We start from the raw sequence: 24859 nt of genomic DNA, 5'->3' as shown, positions 1-24859 counted from the left end.
AGTGAACAAAGAAATTCTAACATTTTTTCAATAATGTTAAAATTCCTAGCGCCAAACGGTTGTGAAACAACTGTGCATTAAACTGTCTTTTTTTTAAACAATGTGATGGCGACACTTGTTTGTGATACTCTCCTCCTAGTTGCCTATGAAAATCATTGATAGCCTTGGGCCAGTTGTCAGTGACTGCTAAGAGTGGACTCGATACTCCCTTTGGGGAATAAAAGACGTTAGAAGATTTATTTATTTTATTTTAATTTCTTATGGTATTTTCAGAGGAAAGTTTTGAAAATAAAGCAACAAATACAGTGCATGACAAATTTAAAAATTTGGTGATTTTTTTCTAATTTTGGGTGTGCTGAATTTAAATATGATTGCTGAGTTCCCTATTGCCCACCACCGCTTTCAAGATATAAAGAATAAAAATTTCTATGCTGATAAAATTTTAATAAAGCATAATAATTACTATACACCTAAATCTTTTTGTCCCTCTGAATCTTCCCAGATGAGTTCTGGAATTTTATCTTCTTTATAACGACTTTTCCTATTTTCTTTTCTTTTATCTACCTTCGAACTACTATTATATGCGTTACAAACTTTGTAAATAATGACTTGCCTACTTTGGAACAGTTGCGAGATTATTAGATTTTAACTCAAGCATCAAAGGTTACAGACGTAGCTTCTTGGCCATTACTCCATCCAAAACTCAACCTCACCCAACAGGTAACGTTATCTCTGACAGTTAGTCGCTTTGAATTCTGACAACTTTCTACAATCTTTGAATTACTCTGGTATCATTCCAGCTTTTCCTATCTGGAGGAGACACCGTTTCGAGCATGCATCCTTACAAAGTATATCTGTAGCATATATATTTACCAAACTGACCCATCATTGCTATATCTTTCCAACGATGTTTTGAACCAAACCGTAGGGACTGCTCTGCGGATTTCACCGAGCAATTCCATTATAGTGCTACACGGTTCTCTCTGTCTCCCACTTAAAATGCTATTTATCACTTCAAAAAGTTAATTCTGCACGTTCATTATAGTTAATATCCTTGAAAATATGCAACTTTGTTTTGTGAAATATGATGAGTTCAATGAAACGTATACAAGTATATGACCTCACATTTTCACAGCAATTTCTTTTTTTCGAAAGATCAATAGGTTTTCACCCCAAAAAAATGACGTAGATAGCCCAAATATCTGAAGGTGCACTAATCAGTCTCCTCAAAAGGGAAGAGAAATAGATATTTCTTCTCTAGTGGCAACATTTTGGTCAGCAATGGCTTTTGAAAAGCTCGAAGGCAGCCAAGTTCTGCCTTCGAGCTTTTCAGCTTATATCTGTCTGGATGCAAAATTTCCCAAACTTGTTCAACGGCTGCCGACTTTTCTTACAAATCCAAAGTTATTTCGCTACATTCTACCTCAATCGGTATCAAGGATGCCCTATGGCTGGAAAGACCTGGGTTACACTCCCATCTAGGATGCAAAGAACCTTTGTAAGAGCCTTTTTTGTGTATATGCCAAGGAGTCCAATTGCTAAGGAATTCTAGTTTTCCCTATATGTATTTTTACTTAAGAAATATTTGTTTCTTAACAAAAACTTTAGTTCTTATAGTCTTACTAGAGGGGGATCTTCCCCCTGGATCTTACGGCGCCCAACCCCCCGAGTTCCGGGCTGGTAAGCCGGTTCTCCATTGTTTTGAAATGTCCAACACATTGTTGTCTCATGAAGGCAAACACATTGTTGGACGTTTCAAAACAATGAAGAGACAAAAAACGTTTCAAAGTTCGGCTTATCAGCTTAATGGCTTAACCCGGCTCAAAACAATGAAGAGACAAAAAACGTGACATAAAAACGTTTCAAATTTCGGCTTAACTTTTTATATATATAGAATGGATTTATATTCTTAATTAACATAATGATAAATCCTCAATGTTCCACAAAGTCCTACCTTTGGGAATTCAATAGATGGCTGGTTATTTAGTGACTTATATGGGTGATTTCTATGCCCAGAGGAATAGGTCCATATGACTTCTATGGGCCTATTTCCAAAAGTAAATCTTTTGGCAATGAGAATACTGAAGACAACTTCCGCCATCTCATGTTTCTAATCATAACGGATATTTATACAAAGGATTTTTTTGTTTCTTAAGAACTCGGTGTCTAATTCTGGAATCATGAAAATCGTTACCAATTATGTTTAAACATAAAATAAACCTATAAGGTTCTCAACTCTATGACTGGACTCAAACCTGTACAAAATCTTTCGTTGGCTGATTTCTAAAGTCCCAGAGAATTTATTGTTTCAGAGTGTCTTGGAAGCTGCTATTAAGCAAACCAACATTTTATTTCTTAACATACTTTTTTATAGGAGAGGTGCTACATAGCCCTGTATAAATGGCTTTTGCGTCCATAATGCTGTCACCTGAATGGTCAATTTTTAGTCGTTACTAGATGTTTTTCTAAAACTCTCTTTGGCCGATTCCGGAGTTAGTCGACCTTTGGCAAGTGTAATAGGCATTTCCTCATTTTGAGGTGCGGAAACTCGCACCTCAAAAATCGACTGTAGAACTCACAGTTTTGAAGTCAATATTATAGATACTGTTACAGAGACAAGTGTTAGAGTTTAGGGCTACGAGGAGGTGGCAGCAGTTTTTTTTTTTGTCATACTCTCTCCCCAAAGCCTAGGTTTTAATCAGAGTTAAATAATTAGCGTTAATTAAGCGCTAAAGGAGTCTTTCCAGGGGCGAATGCTGGTCTTGAAATTCACGCTTGCTCTTGTTATCATTCAGGGAGTGAGAGGTGTGATTGAAGTCTGATTAGCGGAATAATAAATTACTGACCATTTAAAACTAGATATTTAGAAATTTAATCATACAAATACAACATTTATTTTACAAATGATATTCTATCTTTTTCAATTTAGCTACTTGAATACAAATTCTACCCTTCGGTTCTTCTTTATGAACTGATCAATAACATCGTCATAAAAAGTTGGTTGTAACTTAATTTTCCCAAGCAACACGCACACTTGTAAAGGCTGCTGAAGCTCACTGGCTAGAGCTACTTTGACTGCGTATGGCCATTGTTTAAGCAACAGAGTGAGACGATGTGAAATGGCTATGTGCACGTATGAAATCACAGTGCTGGTGCGAGGACCTGGAAGCTCCGATAACCGAGCAAGCCAAGGTAGCTTTTACTAGACGAGCAAGAACAACGCAAAGCTCAATTATTGCAGCACAAAGTTAATTCTGTCTACAAAAATAAAAGCCTAAATGGAATGCTTATAAATGCATGCGTCTATTAGCAAATAAATATTACTTCTTTCTCAATTAATGAGCTTGCGCAGCAAGCATAGCAAGCATGGAGAATTCGCCCCTGAGTCTTTCCCTTTAAAAAATAAAAGACAGAGGGGTTTTTTTTTTCTGGGAGATGTGGTGATTTATTGTTTCACAGGACATTACAAGTTCAGATTATAATGCAGCAACACTTCTTTATAATAACCACCATTTAGTTGTTTAAAAATAATTACTTTTAATCAGTGGATTGAAGGAAAGGAGTACATTACCTCTTATTTTTACACACAATAACTAAATTGGCAGCCATAGCTTGCAAACCAAAGCTTGGCGCTTTTTACTTTAAAACATGTTTATGACTATTGTTATTATTTTATTAACATACGAGTAGTTGATACACATTTAAAACTAGATATCATTTAACATTTGCACCCTATGGCTTCAGAAACCAGATGCTACCATCAACGCTGGTAGGCCTAAGCAGCTATATCGCGTGAAATGGGAGACATTGGAAAATGAGGCTGTGAGGAAGAATTTTGCAGATGACATTTCCTCCAGGTTCAAAGAGATTCCCAAGCATACTGCAGATGTTGAAGAGGAGTGGAAGCTGTTCAGAACAGCTGTCACTGCCTCTGCACTCTCATGCTGTGGCAGAAAGCGGCTCGGCGTGGCAACGGGCAGTGAGAAAAGGACACCTTGGTGGAATCAAGAAGTCCAAAAAAACTGTCCGGGCAAAAAAGGAGTCATACCTAACATGGCTTAGGGTCAGGTCACCTGAGATGCGTTTGCGGTATGCTGAGGCACGAAAAGCTGCTGCTGAGGCAGTAAAGACAGCGAAGCAGAAGGCTTGGGAATCCTTTGGAGAACGATTAGACTCATCCTATGCAAATGCAAACAAAGTATTCTGGCAGACCATCTCCGCCGCCTTCGAGGAAATCGTGCACAACAAGGGCAATTAAGGCCTCTGATGGTGCACTTTTAACAACCGAGAAGGATATCCTCCACAGATGGAGGGAATACTTTGAAAGCCTTCTCAACCCGGATGGCCCAGCAGTTGTGGACATCCAAGAGGTGAAGATCGGGGCAATGACTAGTCTCACAGCAGAAGAGGTCCATTTAGCAATAAAATCGCTAAAATCGGGTAAGGCTGCTGGCGAAATCCGGTCCGAAATGCTAAAACCCTTAAATCGAGACGGTGTTCTCTGGCTGACTCGAGTGTGTCAGGCTGCTTGGATATCTGGGCGAGCACCAAAGCAATGGCAGACAGGCATAATAATACCAGTCTTTAAGAAGGAAGACCAGAAGGATTGCAGTAACTATCGTGGCATCTCTCTGCTCAGCCTGCCTGGGAAAGATGGTGCAGGAGCATAGTTGAGTCAAAGTTCCAGGAAGAACAATGTGGCTTTCGTCCTGGTAGAAGCACAACTGACCAAATCTTCACTTTAAGGCAAGTCTTTGGGAATATGCCAAGAATGTCTACACATGTTTTGTGGACTTGGAGAAGGCATATGACCAGGTTCCTCGGATAAGCTTTGGCAAGTAGTACAGGAGTATGGAGTGGATGGCCAACTATTAGCTGTCATTAAGTCCCTATATGAATGCCCAGAGTTTTGTGTCAGGGTAAACAGCACAAAGTCTGAACCTTTCACAGTCTCCGTTGGCCTCCGCCAAGGGTGTGTTCTGTCACCCCCTCCTTTTCATAATATTTATGGACTGGATTGATTGGCACAGCTGAGGCAGTGAGTGTATCAGAATTGGAAGATGTAGCATTGGACACAAGCTTTTTGCAGATGACCTAGTTCTGCTTAGCTCTTTCACAGATGACCTCCAGTAGACCCTGGATAGATTTGTAGCTGTTTGTGCAGACTCCGGAATGAAGATCAGTGTGGCCAAAACTGAAACATTTGTGACAACCATTCCAGTGCACTCGACATGTAAGTAGAGTCCCAATGAGGCAGGTGGAGAGGTTTAAATACCTTGGGTCCATATTCACGAATGATGAAAAATGGGACGTAGAGCTAGATACTCGAATTGGCTTAGCAAGCACAATATTGCGGGAGCTTGGCCGTTTGGTAGTATTGAAGTGGGAGTTAAGCCAGAAGGCAAAGCTGGCTGTCTTCAATACAGTCTATGTCCCCATCCTCACCTATGGTCTTGAGAGTTGGGTAATGACCGAAAGAATGCAGACACGAATCCAAGCGGCTGAAATGAGGTTCCTTCGAGGGGTTGCGGGGCTAACAAGACTCGACAGAGTCAGAGGATCTGCAATTCGGGAAACCCTCAATACTCAACTGCTGCTTCTTGTTGAGAGATCATAGTTACGTTGGTACGGGCACCTGGTCAGAATGCCACAAGAGAGGCTCCCTCAACAGGCCCTCTTTGCCAAGTCAGAGGGTGGAAGGCCAAGGACTCCCTGGATAGATTATATTCAATACCTTTTGGGTAGGCACGTTTGGGAATCCCACCAGAACACCTGAGCTTGGTGGCAGAGGATCGTGACCATTGGAAGTTCCTCTTGCAACTGTTGCCCCCACAACCCAATTAGGAAAGGTGGGCCTTGAAGATGTATATGTGTGTGTATCGTTTAACAGTGGTGGCCAGTGAAAATTTTAAGTAAGGGTGCTGCTGCTGCATATACAAAAAAAAACTTTTTTTCCCTAATTAGTAAGGAATTTATTAATAATAAATTTACATTAAAAATTGCCTTATTAAAAATATTTCATCCTCACCACGAACAAACACCAATAATAAAAGATTCGTATCAACAGCAATGACAAGTGCAAACGAATATTGGCGTTAGATCGCAGTGCATTTGTTTTATGTAACGATAATTGAAAAAATTTAATTCTTTTCTATTTTCAACAGTGACACTCGTCATAATTCAGCCCTGTATCTATAATAAATAAATAATTATATGTTATTTTACCAAAATAAAATAAGATTGACAAAAAATAGTTCACCAGGCACAGGCACCAATAATAAACGTTTCATATCTAACAGAAATAAGGCGCGTAAGCTTACTAAAAACACACTGCCATTTGAGCAGTTACAGTTGGGAATGACGTATCGTGCAATGACAAGAGCAAACGAATATCGGCGTTAGATCGCAGTGCATTTGTTTCGTAATCTAAAGCGTTAATCGAACAATTCCAGTTATTAACTATTCAATCAATGTCAAAACATAAGCTGTAACCTTTAACATGTTGTATTGCATTTATAATAATGTTGTAAGCATTGTTATTATTTATAAACACAGACAAAATTTAATTTTTTCCTTGGGGGGGGGGGGTGCTGCAGCGTCGCCGTGCTTATGTATGGCCGCCACTGTCATTTAAACAACAATTTCACTGGTGATTCAGAACAATTCAGATTCTACCCAAGAATCTAAGAATAGTCTGTCGGGTAGCGTCGTAAAATATGGACTGTTCCAAGTAATGCTGTTTTTTGTAGGTCATATGGGGTCACTTCGTTGATGTTTAATTATTGAAAATAGTTGGAGATCTTCTTTAAAATTGCGCTAAGTGCACCAATAACTATTGGGATGACTTTGGTGTGTTTAAGCCACAGCCTGCCAACTTCGATTGCAAGATCTCGATATTTAGTAATTTTTTCCAGTTCTTTGTTGTTATCATTGGGTACTGCGATATCGATAATCCAAACCTATCGATGTTCGATAATTGTGATGTCAGGTCTATTGTGTTCCAAATCCCGATCGGTTTGCATTCTAAAGTCCTAGAGAATTTTTGCTGTTTCGTTTTCCAATACTGTCTCTATTTTATGCTGCCACCAGTTATCAGAAGATTATTATTATTATTGTTGTTGTTGAGTGTTTCTCTAGCTGATTTGGCTCTTTTGCAGGACCACAAACCAGAAGTTTTCGAGAGCTCAAATCTTTATCTCTAAAGAAACCGGATAATGATCCACATTATAGATTAAAAAATCTTATAAAGGTTTCTGACTTGAGAATCAAATTTATTTTCCAAATTTGTAGTTTTCAGATTCACAAATGTATACAAATTATGCTATTATTGTTACGTGACACCTCCAAGGACAATCGCAGGTGGGTACTCCTCCGATGAGTACATACAACTACACATTACGTCAGTATCCATTACCTACATCCCAATATTTTTGTCTGTTAACTGCGCGTGTTCTAGAGTGATGTGCCTGTATGCAGGATGAAAAATTCGAGTTTACAGGTGGAGAAAAAAAACCATCTTATTTAAAAAAAAGTTATAATCAAATTCACATCCATACAATAGATTTTGATCTTATGTTGTTGCACTGTGTTGCCATTATGCGCAAATGCATTCATATTATACGATCAGTTATGTAGAGTATATGATTGATCGTATAATGTGAATGAGACAGAAATATTGTTTCTTTTTTTCTGTATTTTATTTTATTTTATTTTATAGCAGTTGCACGTGATGACTATACATCTTATAGCAACGTATACATTTATTGGTTTCTTGTATTTCATGCTTTTCATTTTTATTTTTTTTCTGTTGCATTTTTTTTTTCTCTTCCACCATAATATTTTCAACAATTGTAACTATAAATAACCTACAATTATGATTTAGCGATTTTAATTTTACAATGCGTTTAGTTTGAAATTGGCGACTTAAGAGCACAAGCTTGTCTCGGCCAGCGAATATGAAATAATTTAATTTACATTGTTTCAATACAATACGGTTATTTTTTACTTTAAAACCATATCTTTTTTTTTTTTTACTAAAATAGCGATTTCAGTCTTTTCGTTTTCTCCCCCCCCCACCTTCCAGACAGAATCTGATTTATTATTTTCACACTAACACAGTTAACATTCCTAATGTTCTCTAATAGTAAGTAGGATATGAATGATTATAACACATTATCACGTTTTTGTTGTGGTAGATGGCTAGTAATATTTTTTTAAAAAATAATTATCCTGGACTATTTTTTTAAGCTATAAATAAGTACACTGGAACATACAACACTACTGATTAAGGAAGTGGCGTAAGTGTAGCCTACGGACATCAAGCCGGGACGCAGTGTTATCCCACGCTTTGACCGACTTTCTCCCCAATTCTTTCTTTCCAATTCCTTGTTTGATCGATGGGTTACTTACACGGATTAAATAAGATCAACTATAACCCAGTGGCGGTATTAGCTTTTGCGAGGCCATAGACAAGATAATTAATGAGAGGCCTTTTTTTTTTTTTTTAGCCAATTTCTTAGGTATACAAGGTCACAAAGGGTCACTTGCTTCGTCAGTGCTTAAAGTCTCTCCTAAGTGCTAATCGTACAGGTATAAATCAATAGGCCATCATTTGGATATCGGCACAAGTCTTTCTAAATGTTGCTTCACCATGAGCAATGATTATTATTTAGATAAACGAAAGTATACCGTTTCTCTATTACTTACACTAATCAGCATATTGCAGTGTTTGAATTATCGATATTTGATTCTTCTTTCACTTCGTGGTTAGACGCGCACGCATTTTTTGCTCTGAACCTGTAATTTGAAAAAGCACTGTTGGCCCCATGCCAGCTATTTGCCTACTACAATCCCACCTACTTTCACAGATAGCCAATCTGGCATACAGCGAGCTAAATACAACCTCAGGGGTGGGCCGCTGTTTGTCACATTTCATGAATTATATCTTAGATATCTTGACTCGTATACTTCACGCAGGGTCAATGCAAATTATGTATTCGTATGTGGCGCACAATTTTTAGCAGGAAAAAAAAAAGGGGGGGGGAGAAGAAATGTTCTTTTAGAAACATTCTTTGGTAGTAAAGTGTTAGGGTACATCTGTCTTCAGTTTGTCATCCCCTCATGAACATCTTCATATTGATAATATTAAGTATGAGAGATCCTCATTAAAATCGGCTATTTAATCTCCTGACTAGGAGAAAGCAGTTGCATGCAGAAAACTCGGGCTTCCTTTGAGTAGTACTTGTAGAGAAAGAGATTTTTTTTTAATGCTTAAAATTCGTTTTCCTGTTTTCCGAATACAGCTTTTTGATTTACAAAACAGTCTATACATGCACTTCCAGCAGTGGTAGCTAGAATTTTTGTCGCCCGGGGTAGTCCCTGAATTTGCCGACCCTCACCAAAAACGCTATGTTTATTTTTGAAGTAAAACTCTATTTCAGCATTCTAAAATGTTATATTTCTTGATGTTCTGTTAGAAAATCATCGATGCCATTGACGAAGTCTATTTTATAGTAATGTAGGTAATTCTTAATCAATTTTATTTAGAAAAACTCCTCTCACAACTAGCAACACTTACAGCAATTGTGAGGAAAATTCGCAGCGTATTACAATATTTTGAACTGAGTTCTCGAGACTATTTTAGAATTAACTGCAAAAGTTCAAAAATGTTCAAAGTGCCACCTGTGGCAGACCTCCCCCCCCCCCCTCTAGCTACGCCACTGACTTCCAGCTAGTTGATTATTCGTAATCTCGTTATCGGATTTCCACATGCTCATTCCGATACGACACTGGAAGCAAGGAATCCCGCCAGCTATAGTCCCTTCCAGTCTACTAATAAAGGCAATTAATTCTTCTGCACCCGATAGTCAAACAAAGATGGAAATGAGTGCCACCACACGAGTCACCATTAAAAGAATGTACTGTAATAATAATAGTAATAACACAACACTGATGGTGGACAAGGTAAGATTCGAAAGTGCACGTCGTAAAGGAAATCTTGTTCAACCTTGTTAGTAGGTTACTCTTGGCAGAGTAATCCGTCTTGTAATTCTTCCGCTAGTTGAAAGTGGAGAGTACGTATTTGTGTAGGAAAAGCTTAGTTTGCAATATGTGGGATTAATCATCTGCACATTGTCACGACTGTCCAAAATATGGCAAGTAAGCTTTAAATAAACTATAAGAACATAAGCATTAAGCAAGAGGATGAGTATATGCCAAATGTCATTGTTTATTATTACGATATTAAACCCCTCAAAAAGACGAATACAAAAAAAAAAAAAAAATCTTACGTCCGCTCATCATTTTATACATATTAATATTGTCCGCAATCTCATTCAGCCAAAAAAAAAAAAAAAAAAAAATCCTTTCTGTTAAAGATATTTTTTAAAATAATTCTGATAAACATCCCACATCCTCCAATTTATCATCTGGCGCCTTTTTGTTTCCTTTTCCGCCTACGTCCTTTAAATGTTCTTATATCTGACACATCGTACGTATTATGCAACTTGCTCGGTATCCTGGCATATGGAAAAATGTGATAGATTTTTATTAGTTGTTAGACGCCAATTAAGGTACTGTGAATAGCCTTCTAAATAAGTGTTCTCGGTTGAATAAATTTGCAATATATTTTGTACATAACGTATTTGAACGTCAACAGCGCAGATGGAGCACAGTAGTCAAAGATGTTACTGTGCTATTAAACAGAAGCAGCCAAGTTTAATAAGTTAAGAAATTAAACACTGGTATGTGTTAAGAATTTTCTGCAGGGGGGGGGGCAGATTCAGAAGAGAGGATGAAAGGGAGATCATTCTCTGAAAAACATCATCATCTTCTAAATCAGAGGCTCTCAAACTATGTGATACTTAACAACCTTCAAAATAATATCTAAATTTATGCAGGTCCCATTTAAAACATTGGCGTCCTCCGCTTGGAGTCCAAAAGTGGCTAAATAAACATAAAATTAAATACCTTCTCCGATATTTTTTTAATTAAATTCAAATAAAGAACTTAATTAAATACATAAAAAATGCAATTATTCAGACGTAAAATGCACTAATTTCACCTTCCTGAATGATTCTTTTTTAAAAAAAGTTTATAACTCCTTTCAAAAAAGCTGTTTGCGATCCCGAGTAAAGGCTGCAATCCATTGGTTTAATAACCTTCGCTTCTAAAATAAATCGCACACAGTCCGACACGGTGCAATTTTTCATGTTTGTTTTGACAGGGTATGAAAAGCGTGTGGCACATATAGCTTTAAAGATGCTGCGAGGATGATGAGCAACCATCTCTGTTTTTGTTTAGCTTTATTTCTTATAGATATGTAGCTTTAAAATTACATTTAAAAAAAAGACGAATAACAAAATTGCAAAAATTATATTGTTCATTTTTATTTCAAAGAGAGAGACAGTAAATATCCATTATCATTTCATACAACGTAGGTAAACAATATTAACGATATTTCGAAAACTGATCGGAAGCGTAGAAGATTAATAACCGACATGATTATGAATCGGATTAGCAGCTTGAGTTGTCCTGTTATTATACAAATTAAAAGACCCCAAACTCAGAAACTCTGTATTTTTATTTCTTCTTTCTTTCTTTTTTTTTTTTTTTTTTATCGATGTTTCCGATGAGGGATTTGGGTTTTTCCCTAGTCAGCTGTTTCGAACGGTTGATTCTCATCAGAAATCCAGAATATATCTCATGTTTGAAAGCTAAATTTTTCGTAGCAGCGACGGAAAGTTCACCAGAAGTCAAAAGCGATGAACCTTAGCTGCTTCGACTTAATCCCAACAACCAAACAAGTCACTCTGCAAGGATGGTGTGCTTACAGGAACAAATGAACTTATGATAAAAATATAATTAACAGCGGAATCCTGATTAAACTTATGTTATCAAGTAACTGCATTCCACTTGGTTACTAAGGGTATACGAACTGTAGTTGTCTATGCCTGATTAGCATTATTATCCTGTGTATTGCTTGTTATACAGAAAATTACTGCAGCAACAACACTTAGATCTACAAGAGACATAAGCAAGCTACTAACTTCAATTTCACTTAACTTGCTAATTTGGTCATATTAAATCGATTAGTAAATGCAACTTGCAAGGAAGAGTTTGACAACGTGTCACTAACAGCAAATTTTGTGTTGATAACCATGCTATTATTACTGAAGTATTACTAACAGTACTACTTGGCACTCTATAGAGCCCAGGGGCGCGCCAGTAGTGTCCGGCGCCTGTGTACAAAAACTTTAGTTGGCGCCCCTATACCCGTGGCCCCAATAAAAAATCACTTTATAAAAACGTATCAGTGAGTAAAAATGAAATACGAAATATATTAATTATAAGTTTATTGAACAAAAAGCAGAAATTACAAAAATAAACATACAAGGGTACAAAAACGACAAAAATAATTTGGAAAAAAATAAAGTAAATAAATAATAATAACTTCCAAGTATATAAAATAGGAACATATTAAACATTATTGGGTAAAAAAATAGTTAAATATTTAAACAGAAAGAAAAATCACTTAGTGAATTGAACTTTTCTGGTTTTCATTAATGAAATTTCTCGAATAATATCCTGTATATCAAGTTGATCCAAAATATCTGACGCTATTGATATAATGGCAAGATTTGAAAGTCTATCCTGTACCATTGTGGAGCGCAAGTGTTTTTTTAATAATTTTATGTTTAGAAAAGGACCTTTCCGCAGATGCTACAGATACCAGTAATGACAAAAGAATCCGAAGAGCCATTGTAAAGTTTGGATAAACTGTGATTAATCGTTTGAATAAATATACTGAATTATCTGATATATATTTTTTAAAATTAGAAATAAATGGTTGACAGTGTAAAATTTCTTCGCACAAATCGTCTGCGTCAATGTCAGAATGATTCTCGTGTGTTAACTTTTGCCGTAACGTTTTACAACAAGATAATAAATATTCTTTATTTTGTGAAGTACTTAACAAATACAAAAACCGAAATGAATTCATGTTCTTTTAATAAAGTAAATCTTTCCTGCAAAGATTGTAATGTTTGATCTATTATGCAGAGTTTAAATGAAATTTTAGGATCTACTATATTTTCACTTTCATGTTTGTAATCAAATTGTGTTATCTTTTTACGTCGCCTTAGTGATCTACTACTACAAAATACAGATTCTGCGTCAAATTTTGCTGCAATTAATTTTGAGCTTTCTATAATTTCTTTGAAAGTTTCATCAGACCTATTTTGATTTAGATCATTCAATGCATCTAAAGCAAGTTGGAGATTCATAGATGAAGACTGCAGTATTTTGCTGACAAAAATCACTTGATTTAAAATATCATACCAAATCTTTGGCGCCTTTACTATCCTGGCGCCTGTGTGCGTCGCACACATTGAACATATGGCCGGCGCGCCCCTGATAGAGCCCCAGGTCATATCATGGAAGGTCATTCCACAACTTAATTCGACTTTTGCCTATTAATTATGTTCTAAGACCTGTTTCCCTACTGTGACACCTTGTTTGACCAGAAAAATCGCCTCAAAGCTGTGTTTGGAATGCTGTAACAGACACAGTAGCATTGTCATCTTAAATAATAATAATAATAAATTACGACTCTTTCATTTGTATAAATTCCTTGTTTTTCTTTTAGATTTCAGACTCGTCAATATTTTATGGTCAATTTATATCCAGCAATTATTATTTTTATTTGTGTGTTATAGTATTTGTGTCATACACGTAAATGAAAAATACAAATAATCTGATAAAACTGGACTTTTTTTTTCCCGAGGCATTAATTTTATGTCAGAAAAAAACTGGCTTTCCTTGTTAGACATGAGAAAGGCTTAGAATAATAGTTGAAACCAAATATTCTATTTATTAATAGATAATAAAATAATTGATCACTAATGTATCGCACCACTGCTTAAACAATGATAAATTGAATTTTACATTGATTTGAATTTCCCAAATTTATTTTTATATAGCTCCAATTTTTTAATTGGAGTAACAGTAACATAAAAGAGCTAAGTTTTATAGACAAGTAGTCGATGCTGTATGTAATTAAATATATAGTTAAATACTAATTTTATATATATATTTTTTATTGATGACAAACATAAATTCTTTGTTATTTAACTGACGTTGATATGACTAAATAATTTTTCTGAAAATTTAAGAAGTACTGGTTTTGCATTGATTTCCTTTTTACAGTTTAAAGTTTAGATTCAGAAGAGTGTGATTGACAACGTTAATAAGTTGCACACACTGACCTTGGATTGTTATCAGTGTTTGAAGGGTATCCCTTAATGACAAGTGTAACAAATTGCACAAACAGAACACACGATTTATAGAAACATTATTTAAAAATAAGGCCTTCAAGTCTAGACACAACTAAAGTCGGGCTGACATTTGAAATTAAATACTGCGCCAAAAGAATTAAAATACGACTAATTATAAAGTTTTTAAAGCAAAATTTAAAAAAAAAAAAAAAGAGAGAAAATAATATAAATAATCGAAATTCTGTTATGCATAGCATAATTTCTATTTCTTTACGATTTAATAAATCTATAAATATATAAACATACGCGCTATAGCCCAGCATTTAGAATGAACACTATATTATAATATTCATCAGTTACGAAAAGAATATTTGCATGCAAAAGACGTTAATTATTTTTCTTGTAACATCCTTTGCGAGACTGTTCTAATCGGCTAAAAAACTTGTGTTTGCAGACTATCTATAGCATTGGCAGTGACTGTGTTGGTGGCGATAGTGTATGTTGAATTGAATATTGGAGGCGCGCAGAAAAGGTCACGCGTGACACGAAAGCTCGCTTAATATCTGGTTTTTAAGCTTCTTAACATAGAAACCCAGATACAATATGACTTTTTAAACTCGGTTGATCGTTTCTGAATCGAACACTAATGACGTATGTGTGCGTTCGTTAATTCCATCGTATGGCAATGAATTTCTACGAGCAAAGATTGCAGTCTATAAGTCAAACGCAATAGCTTCGTTGTTGCTACTGCGTACCTGTATTCATGACATCATCATCTCTCTGGCGCTGCGTCGTCAAGTACATCTGGCCATTTGCCAATTACTTTTCGTCATCTTTTAGCAAGTGGCGCGACATTTTTATCCCATATATTATTGCACATGTGTCTGCCCGCACTCCGTTTACGAACAAACGCACTAGCATTATCCAAGTAAGGCGCAACAAGGCGAGAATGAAAATTATTCTCATTATAATTACGCTGCAGTCATTTTTTTTTTTTTTTTTTTTTTTTTGCTAGTGCTCAACTGGGATTATCCAAATATATAAATGCAAATTCGTTTGCGTTCAGTGTCGTTATCTAGAACTGCAAATATGCAAATGAATTACAGTATTACAAATTGGTTACACTAAATTGATTTTGAAAGGCGGGAATTGTTATAATTATTAACAGCTGTCAGGAAGAGGAAACAGCCGGGATATTTATTTTGAATCTCTAGAGCTAGTGAGGATATCGGATGACCTATCAAGAGATATTTTCGCAGCTCTTAAGATAATATGCTTCATGGGGAGAGACGATAACGAAAAAAAAAAAAAAAAATGCTTGAAAGAAGAAAAAAAAAAGTCAGACGTTATGCATGACATGTAATAACTTAGCTCTGTTAAAAGAAAATCTATTTTAACTCTGTTAAATAAATAAAGAAATATTAATATAAACGTTGCAGTTTTCCCCTGAATGCGTGTAATCCTAACAACAACAACAAAAAAAAAAGTCAGTAAAAATATGAAAAATTTTACATGAAACATTTTGTAATTATTTCATAATTATTTGTCATTTAAACATGTCTTTTTATGACGTGTTGGGGATAAATAAATAGCATCTCCCCTAAATTAATTTGGGGGATAAATAAATAGCATCTCCCGGGTGAGGCCACCACCGTCCTGTTTGTTGGAGGCCTGACTTGAAAAAGGTCCAGGTTATCTAAACCCTTAGCTCACTATAGTTAATGTATGATAGGTTTTCAACAAGAAAAAAAAAAAAAAACCCTCTAGCGTGACAACCCTAGGCCAAAATAGCTTTTGAGTGATAACGTTTCTGCTCACTATAAGGGTAGAGTAAAAAAGCTTGCAGATCACAAATAAATAATGTCACTCCTTTTATTCTCCTAAGGGAGTCTATTCAAACTCTTTTTTCCCCTTTGAAATCGGTGAGAAACTAGTGTCTATCCTTAACGTCACTAGTAGATGAATTCACAATGATAATTTGTAGGAAACGTTATTACCATAAGGCTACAGAGGCGCCTACAGATCAAATATTGAATCAGAAAATTGAACCCCTCTTAACGAAATGAGATATTTTTTACAAGCTCCATTAAATCTTTTACAAAATCATAACAGCATAAAAATAAGACTAATATATATATAAAGGATAAAGAAAGTTTTGTTTGCGAATCCCACCCATGAAAGATTATACATATTAGCACTGTTGGTGAAGTAAGGATTATATAATCCAGAAACCCTGCTTAAGAAACCAAACTTTTTCAAGCACTTCAGAATTCCAATAAGCAGAGTGGGTTACTTACACCAAGCGACAAAAATTCTGCCATCTAAAGACTTTCACAAACATCTAATCCCTAGGATTCGAACTAACAAATGTGTTGGTTCGAGAGCGCGCACGTTATTCACTCATCCAATTAGACCAGCAATAATACACAATCTATATTTTCTAAATTTAACTATAAGTAAAAATGATAATAAATTTCAGTATATGCATATAGTAAAAAAAATCATAAAAAGTTGAAGGACATTTATCTGTTTCTAAACAGGGAAAACCATTAAAAACTTGGACGCATTTCTCAACTACAATTACTAAAACATATGAAACAGTAGGTTTTCCATATATCAATATTTCTCTCTCTTTTTTTTTTCTTATTAAAGCTATTTAAAAATGTCTGGTTTAAAGTTTGATTTTTATCATTTTTATTTTTATCGACAAAATTGCATCGCGCACCACCATTCGAGTTAAAGTTTTACTACGAATGAATTGAAAAGATCTTAACAGTAAATCTTTATTTTTTCCTCTTCATACTGGTTATTTTTTTTTTTCATTCCTCTAACCATCAACTAGATAACCCTTAACTAGGCTGCGTTCTTTTAAGGCGGGAGGTTTTTCTATCAATGCAGGAGTTAGAAAAGTGGCGCTGCTTTGAGTTTTAACTTTAATTAGACGATGCAACACCTGAATACAAAAGAGGTGGGAGCAGCAGTGTTGAGACCAGTAGCTCCGCAAGAGAATGTGTCTATCGTTTTTATAGAGAAGAGAAAAAAAAAAAAAACTTTTTCTGACATATTCTAGTATTTAAAATTTTCTACCGGAATTTGGCTTTCTTTTGGCAGTTACTGACAGCTTCTATATAGGCAATAAAAAAATCTGGGTTTTAATTTAAAGCCAGGTGTAATACGCTGATTTTTTTTTTTAATTTAATGCCTATGTACACTAATTAAAGAACCAAAGTTTCGATAAAGGGGAAATTTAGAGTGAAACAATAACCACTGTGTTCATTCTGGCAAAAATCATTTAAGTAACTCAATCAAAGCAAGAAGAGCAGATGTAAAAAAAAAAAATGGAAATAGAGCTCTACATAGAAAAAAAAAAAACGAATAGAAATTACGAAGATTTCATTCGATAGTGTTATGGTTCAAAGCTGAGAATGATTATGAAACTCGAAGAATGTTCGATTAGGAAATTCTGCATCAAGTTCGAAGTTACTGGCAGAGAGCGCATAGCTCAAGGATTACTGGTAAGCAAAATATTTCAATACGTTAGGAGGAGGGTAAGAACAGTTCACTATTCTTGGATTGTTCCTCTCCTTCAGTTTAATTAATAGATTGTTAAAGATAGAAAAGTTGAGCTAAACGGCATTATAGACGTTAACGTCATCAAGAACCAGCTAAGAATAGTAAATATTAGAAATTAGTTTCTCATTTTGAATTCATAAGCATTATCAAGAAAGAGGAGTATACCGTTTGGGGTTAGAGAATAAAGTCTTTATACCAGTTTGAGCGTGGCTTAACGCAGCTTTACCTACGACATTTTCATATTCGTCGTATCTCATTTGATTTCTTTTAATACACACTGTCTTGTGTAGCAACATGTAATTTGTTTAAAATAAACATGCTTCAAAAGTTCATTTTTATGTCATGTGACAATTAAAACGATTACTTTACTAACTTCAAATCTTTTTTTAAATCGTAAGGCAATTATTTGTCTTCGGACTCCTTGGAGGTGTCACGAATAATAATAATAATAATAAAATTTTAACAAACAAAAAAATTTAGGGGAATTCCTGATCTACGGATACATTAAACCTTAATCTTACAAAGAGCGAAACATTTAGCTGAAGTAATTACTTTAGTTGAATTAATGAACATTTTGAAACGATAAAGCAAGTCTGCGACATTTTTACACTCTTCAAAAGATAGATCCTCTATCCCATCTAGGAGTGTACTGTATTCCCTGCTCTTGTGACATTTCCTATTAATGGTATGTTTAGAGGACCACAAGGATTACACTCAGTTCAGTGAGTCAGACAAATCAGGTCTCGCAGATCATGCTATATCTTCCACACACAGTCTTTTGAAAAAGGAAAAAAAAAACTAAAAGAGTTACATAAAAGCTATTTTATAATAGGAAAATTGTATAAAGAACGTTGAGAAGATCTGATTTATCAGTGTTTATGACTTTTTATGAAATTTTTCCAGTTTTGGAAAGTGATTTGACTAAGTATACCTCGCCATTGTATTTAATTAATTATTTATTTTTAACGAACTGATTACTTTTTCACTTTGTAATGGTTTATAGATCGAGCTCTCTGCATGCTTGTACATCTATATTTGTAACTCGTCCTTTCTTGTTTTTAATTATTATTATATTCTTTAAATCATTCAGTTACGTTGATAACCGTCAAGTAACATGACCAAAAAATTCTGTATTTTTTAAAAATAATAATAAAACTAAATTTATTTATTTATTTTTGATTGCATAGGCACATATAAATATTACAGTCTAGGTTTTATGGATATTATTATTATTATTATTATTATTATTATTATTATTATTATTATTACGTGACACCTCCAGGGAGTCCAAGGACTCATCGTGGGAGAGCACACTACTCCACTTTTCTAAACATATCTCATCTTCTCCATTACCACTCAATTCTCCAACCATGACACTACTATCATCAATGCCATCTATCGCCCATCATCACCAACAACAGTATTTTTTGTCTGTAAATTGCGTGTGTTCTGAAGGCCGATTTGTCTGTATGATTCTATCGTCTGTTACAGTGGCATGGAAGAAGATTAATATTCTACATTTCAAAATAAAAAATAACACTGATAGCTGATTTTTAATTTCCATCAGTTCCTACGATACCATTCTATATCCAGGTTCCAATAACGCAAAAAATATAATAAAGGAACAAATAAATAGCGTGCATATGCAATCTATACGTAAGAAATACTACAATGATAAAATGAAGATATCACCGTTTTCTTTCTGTGTCGTTACTATGGAGACATTAGATAACTAGTTAAAGATTTGTCGTAAAAGTAGAGTAGTTGGTCATCCGAAGCTAAGCGTTCTTAAATGAATTGTTGGATAAAACCTATTTTCGTTTCTGAGAAAATATTAACATATATATATATATTTACTAAACTAAATAAGCGCTTCATCCTTCTTTCCTTTACCAAGATGTTATATTCTGAGTCTATTTGGTTATGTTCTGATAAGAGTTCTCTCGACATTAGATAAATTTTAAGCTGTTGGCACCTGCTTACCTCAATTACTGTAAACGCTAACTTTATTGCAATCTTAAGTTTCTTAAAGCGGTGTGCAACGATATAGTATGCCAGCACTTTTATAATGCAAATAAATATGTAAATGAACAAGAAAGATAATTATAACTGACTTATTTATTAGCATTTAACATCACGTGTTCCTTTTAAAATGATCTTTTTTTATTAATTATTTATATATCGATTTTCGTACGATGTTTTTTGTTGTTTATATTGACAGCAGACGACAAGGAGTAAACGTGCAATCTCTAAAAAGACATGAATTCCTTTAACATTTCCCCCCCGTAAATACAGTACTAACTTATTATAATACAGTATTTTACAATATTAGTTTATTTTATCTTTCTCTTCGTTATACTTGTTTACTATTTCCTTGTTTTCGGAAGTCATTCCTTGAAAATGATTTCAACTTAACAAATATTCAAAAAAACCAGCTTACCTTGGACGACATTCAAAAACACGAAGATTAACGCACGTGAACAATCGTTTCGACTAATATCGTCAGTCTGCTAGTCATTCATGCAAGCACAGTTCGGCACCACTTTATCGTCTGCTTTCTCTTTTAGGGTGAACACTGTCAAATATAGGCGCGTGAGACATTGTTAATATTATCTCTAACGTTATGTACATAACACAAATAGAGATTAATAAAAAATTGAAAAAAAAAATTATTGTGGCCTTATATGTTCTTTGAACCTCAAACAAAAAAGTTATCATGTAATAAATAAATTAACCTTTATCTGATAAAAATAACGAATCACACCTAAAAAATTTTCCGTGATTGCATATAAATGATATAATATGACATATGAAAGCATAACTGCTATTTCGATTATAAAGAGTAAGTGCTTGGTAGAGAAAGGTAGCATCTGTGTGCAAGCTTTTATGATATTCATTAAAAAAAGACAAAAAAGTTTCGATTATAGGTTCTTTACATATTACTTAAATCTCATAAAAAAATCAAACACAGCCAATCCTAAAAATCTTTTATTAAAAAAAAATTTGATAAGATAGAAAATATTTCCTAATGATGGTCAGTCGTATACTGCGCTTTAGTCATTTCTAGATGTCAGTCATTCCATTAAGTCTATTTTATATTATAAGATACTTCCGGCTACTATAAATAACCGATAAAATTTTTATAGGATGCAAAGATTACCTTATATAAGTAATGCCTGTTTCTTGGTTTACACCACGAGAGATTTTGGTAAAATATGTATGGAGGATACACAAATACGTTAGTTTAATTTTTTTTTTGTTGTTTAATATAAAGTATAACTAACATAGACATGTCTGTATGATTGTTGTCCATCGCCGAAATCAAAGCTTTTATTAAAAACAATTTCATTGAAAAAAAAACCCTAAATCCTCTTGTTATTATGAAGTTAATCAAAATGATCATCTCTATAAGTTTCTTCACCTTTAGTGATCAAATTTAATATCAGATTTTATATATTTTTTTTTAAATAAAAAGTTATAAATCTTGACAGATATCCCGTGTTTTCATTTTATAGAGTCCATCATAATTTAATTTTTTTTAAATTTATCTGGTGCTTATTTTGTTGCAATTTTCCTCGTTCTTCTAGGCTTAACTAGCATAGCTATTATTCACTTTGAGGCGACATTCATAAATTATGATTTTGTGTAAGCTAGCGAAGGAACAATTACAATATCTCTTTTAGTTCAGTTTCGGAGGATCGATAACACTCTGAACACGTAACCATTTTATCATCCACAGTAAATAACTTGGAGAGCGATGAGTAGAAGAATCCAATAAGTGCTTATGAATTTGGGAAATGCACCTTAAAAAAAAGCAGTTATTTATTCACAATAGTTAACAAATGTTAAAAAAAATTGAAAAGCAGACTTTTCAACAGGGAATTCCTAGTTTTTTTTTTAATCATTAAAAAAAAAACATTTTCGTAACTTAATGTGAAATACACAAAAATAATAACCTTTCTATTTTTATTTACCTTTAATAAAACTGCTCATCAGAGATATAAACTATGCGATATCTCTATCAATATTCTTCTGTGAATAAACATATGTTTATTAACTCCGGTAGCAAATTATAAAATGTCAAGAACATTATGAAAGAGTACATATTTCTATTCTATCAATTGCGATTTCAACAGAAAATTAAATCGACACACATTGAATGTTAACATTACTACAAACAAAATCTAAACGTTTACCTTACAACGGAATTAGTGGCACATGCAAACCACAGTGACTGTGCATCTTTTATACATTACTAAAATAAGAAAGAAAACATTTTGCTCTGAAGCCTATTAATTAAAACTGAAACTATAAATACCAGATGGCATTTATGATATGCAACCCCTTAGACTTCCCAATCAGTTACTGATGAACGAAATCAAAAATAAATGGCAACTAAAAATCAGTCCAACATTGAAAAAAAAAAAAAGTTGTTAAGAATAAAAGAATTGTCCATTTAATATATTTTTTCTTCCTTGTCTGATGGTTTAAAAATAAATCTCGAAATTTTTTCGGTTCCAACTTAAATGAATATGATCACTTCCACATTTTTTAATTCTTAGTTTAATTCAAATGTCTATTAATTCTTAGTAATATTCATCCTTTATTAGTTCGTAATTTTACTACCATGTTTATAAATTATTAGTTCAAGGTTTGATATTTTTTTCAACCCTACTGAGTTCAAGGTTAAACATTTAGCTTATATACTTCCGGTGTACATTCACTTTCCCGCCAAAATGGTTTAGTAACTGCGTGCTTATGTTCCAGACGACGATCGTCATGCAAGAACGAAATGCCCGGATCTTTATAGTAATTTTTTAGTTGTTTCGCTGTATTTTTATTTTTTTTTCTGTATAATTAAAAAACTTTTATTTACTTAATAATATATTTTTTAAAAGAATATGCTTGTGTTATTATCTCTAATCAAATCATAATAAGCTTAAACTTTTTGACGAATCTTGATAATAATAATAATAATAATATACGACATCGTTTCACGCTGTTGTTTGAAAGAACACGTACTTACATAACCCAAGCGCTTAAGTAAAATGTGATAATACCAGGAAAACGGTGTCTAGAGACAAAGCATGCCATGCCCTACCTGTCTCTTATCCGTGTGCTATTGCTACACGTATCGTCTATTGTCTTCAATGAACAAGTCGGTCCACGATGCTGCACTTTTACCAATCATGTAATCGCGATAAGTGAAAATAAAAAAAAAACGACTTACATTAGCAGGCTTACTGGCGGACTGAAATGTCTTGGAAAAAAAGTTAGATTTTGGAGGTTTAGAGCAGAATGTCTGGATTATGTAAAAAATAAATAAATACGAAAAATATATAAAATTAATAAAAATAAAGAATTCTTTAAGTCACCCACAATACTAATATGCCATAGGGAGTCATATACAAAAAAAACAAAAAAACTACAAAATGAAATTAATATTTTCACGGATGATTTTCATGATAATTACTTTGATCTTTTCTTCGGACACTGGCGAATGAGTGGAATGGATTGCAGAAGCGATCGCGACTGTTTTGCTAGCGCAAGTTTAAAGAGGGATGTGATAGGGCACTGTGTCAATAATGGTTAGTGTAAACCTTTCGCGATGAGTCTTTGGACTCTGTGGACGTTACTGTATAATAATAATAATATATAAGATTAAAAAGTGATTGTTACTGAAGTTGGAAACCGCACATCACTGAATGGTTAATATAATAAGGGCTGTGTTAAGTAGTGTTTACTATTTATTTAGATTTCTAAACGTAAAAGCTCTAACATTTTAAGTACATTGCGCTTCGATTGGAAAAGGCCTGAGTTCGATTCTCGTCAGGACGAGAGGAATCGTTATATGAATTTTTTTTCATTGAAGATGAGTTAGCCGATGTCATACGGTGATAGAAGATTTTTTCTTCCTCAAACTCGGGTTTTTCATCCCGCGTACAGGCAAATCGGTCATCAGATTTGCATCAGGTACACACGCAATTTTCTGACAAAAATATTGTTGTTGTTGGTAGTGGTGATGGGCGGTAGATAGCGTTGATTGTAGTTGTGTGTAGTGGGGAAATTAATTAGTTGGAGTCCTTGGATTTGTTGAAGGTGTCAGGTAATGACAACGATAATAATATATGAATTCAAATCACTTTACAATATGGAATTATAAATGTTCGGAAGAAATCTGTCCCGTCCTTTCATTTTTGTACACAGTATAAAGTAATTCAGATCGATGGGTATTGCAAGGTGCAATAAATATACAGTATTGATATATTAAATCTGTGTGTGTGCGTATTTTCCTCAACCCAGTAAAATTTCTGATTGATAAGAAAGTAATATAAAGAAATATAATAATTTACTTAAAGAATAATTATTGTTTTATAGAAACGAGGAAAAAAAATTAGCACAACTGTATAAATTAATCGATTAGTAAATATCCAAGTGCTTCGAATAAGAGTCTAAAGATTTAAAATGGTCTTTTCTTATATGTAAATTGTACACACTTTTTACACATAGTTTGTTCATTTGAAATAACTGTAATCAGTGTATAAAATGATTATTTTAGTTTTGAATTTTGAAACCGTTCGTTGTTTTATAAATGGCATAATAAATCTTATAATATTGTTACATACGTACATGTCATAATACTTGTTGAAATTTAAGTTCATAACAAAAAAAAAAAAAAAAAAGTTCCGATTTCACCTAACGGATAAACTTGGAATTTGACTTCATATTTTGGAAAATCTTATTGTACAAAATAAGTATTTTTCATTAATCAATGTTTAAATTAATTAATGACTTAATTATTCATCATTTTCTTTATCATTATCATAATTATTAATTATTTTAATAATTATTAATCTTTCGTTTATTATTTGTTATTAATTGGACGTTTTTTTGTATTAATCATTATAATACTGATCTGACTGCATCATCGCCAAAATTATTGTGATTACGATCCATTACACATGCATGTTTACGAGAAAATCAGTAACAAGAAAATATACTTATTATTATTA

At 33.8% G+C, this 24859-nt stretch overlaps 1 protein-coding gene across 1 annotated transcript in view; it reads right to left on the bottom strand.

The window, feature by feature from the left end:
• The window catches only part of LOC150094221 (uncharacterized), a 59985-nt gene that overhangs the window by 25472 nt on the left and 9654 nt on the right, over window positions 1–24859 (bottom strand). The window contains exon 2 of the mRNA XM_090411996.1: window positions 20287–20421. The gene's annotated coding sequence lies outside the window, so the exon portion shown is untranslated. The remainder of the gene's footprint in view (window positions 1–20286; window positions 20422–24859) is intronic.

This window comes from Typopeltis vanoorti, chromosome 22 (genome assembly GCF_054136105.1).
Source record: "Typopeltis vanoorti isolate ZY-2024b chromosome 22, IOZ_Tvanoo_1.0, whole genome shotgun sequence".
NCBI classification, from domain to species: Eukaryota; Metazoa; Arthropoda; class Arachnida; order Uropygi; family Thelyphonidae; genus Typopeltis; species Typopeltis vanoorti.
The sequence above is the reverse complement of the archived record's forward strand: the minus strand, read 5'-3'. Positions and strand labels throughout refer to the sequence as shown.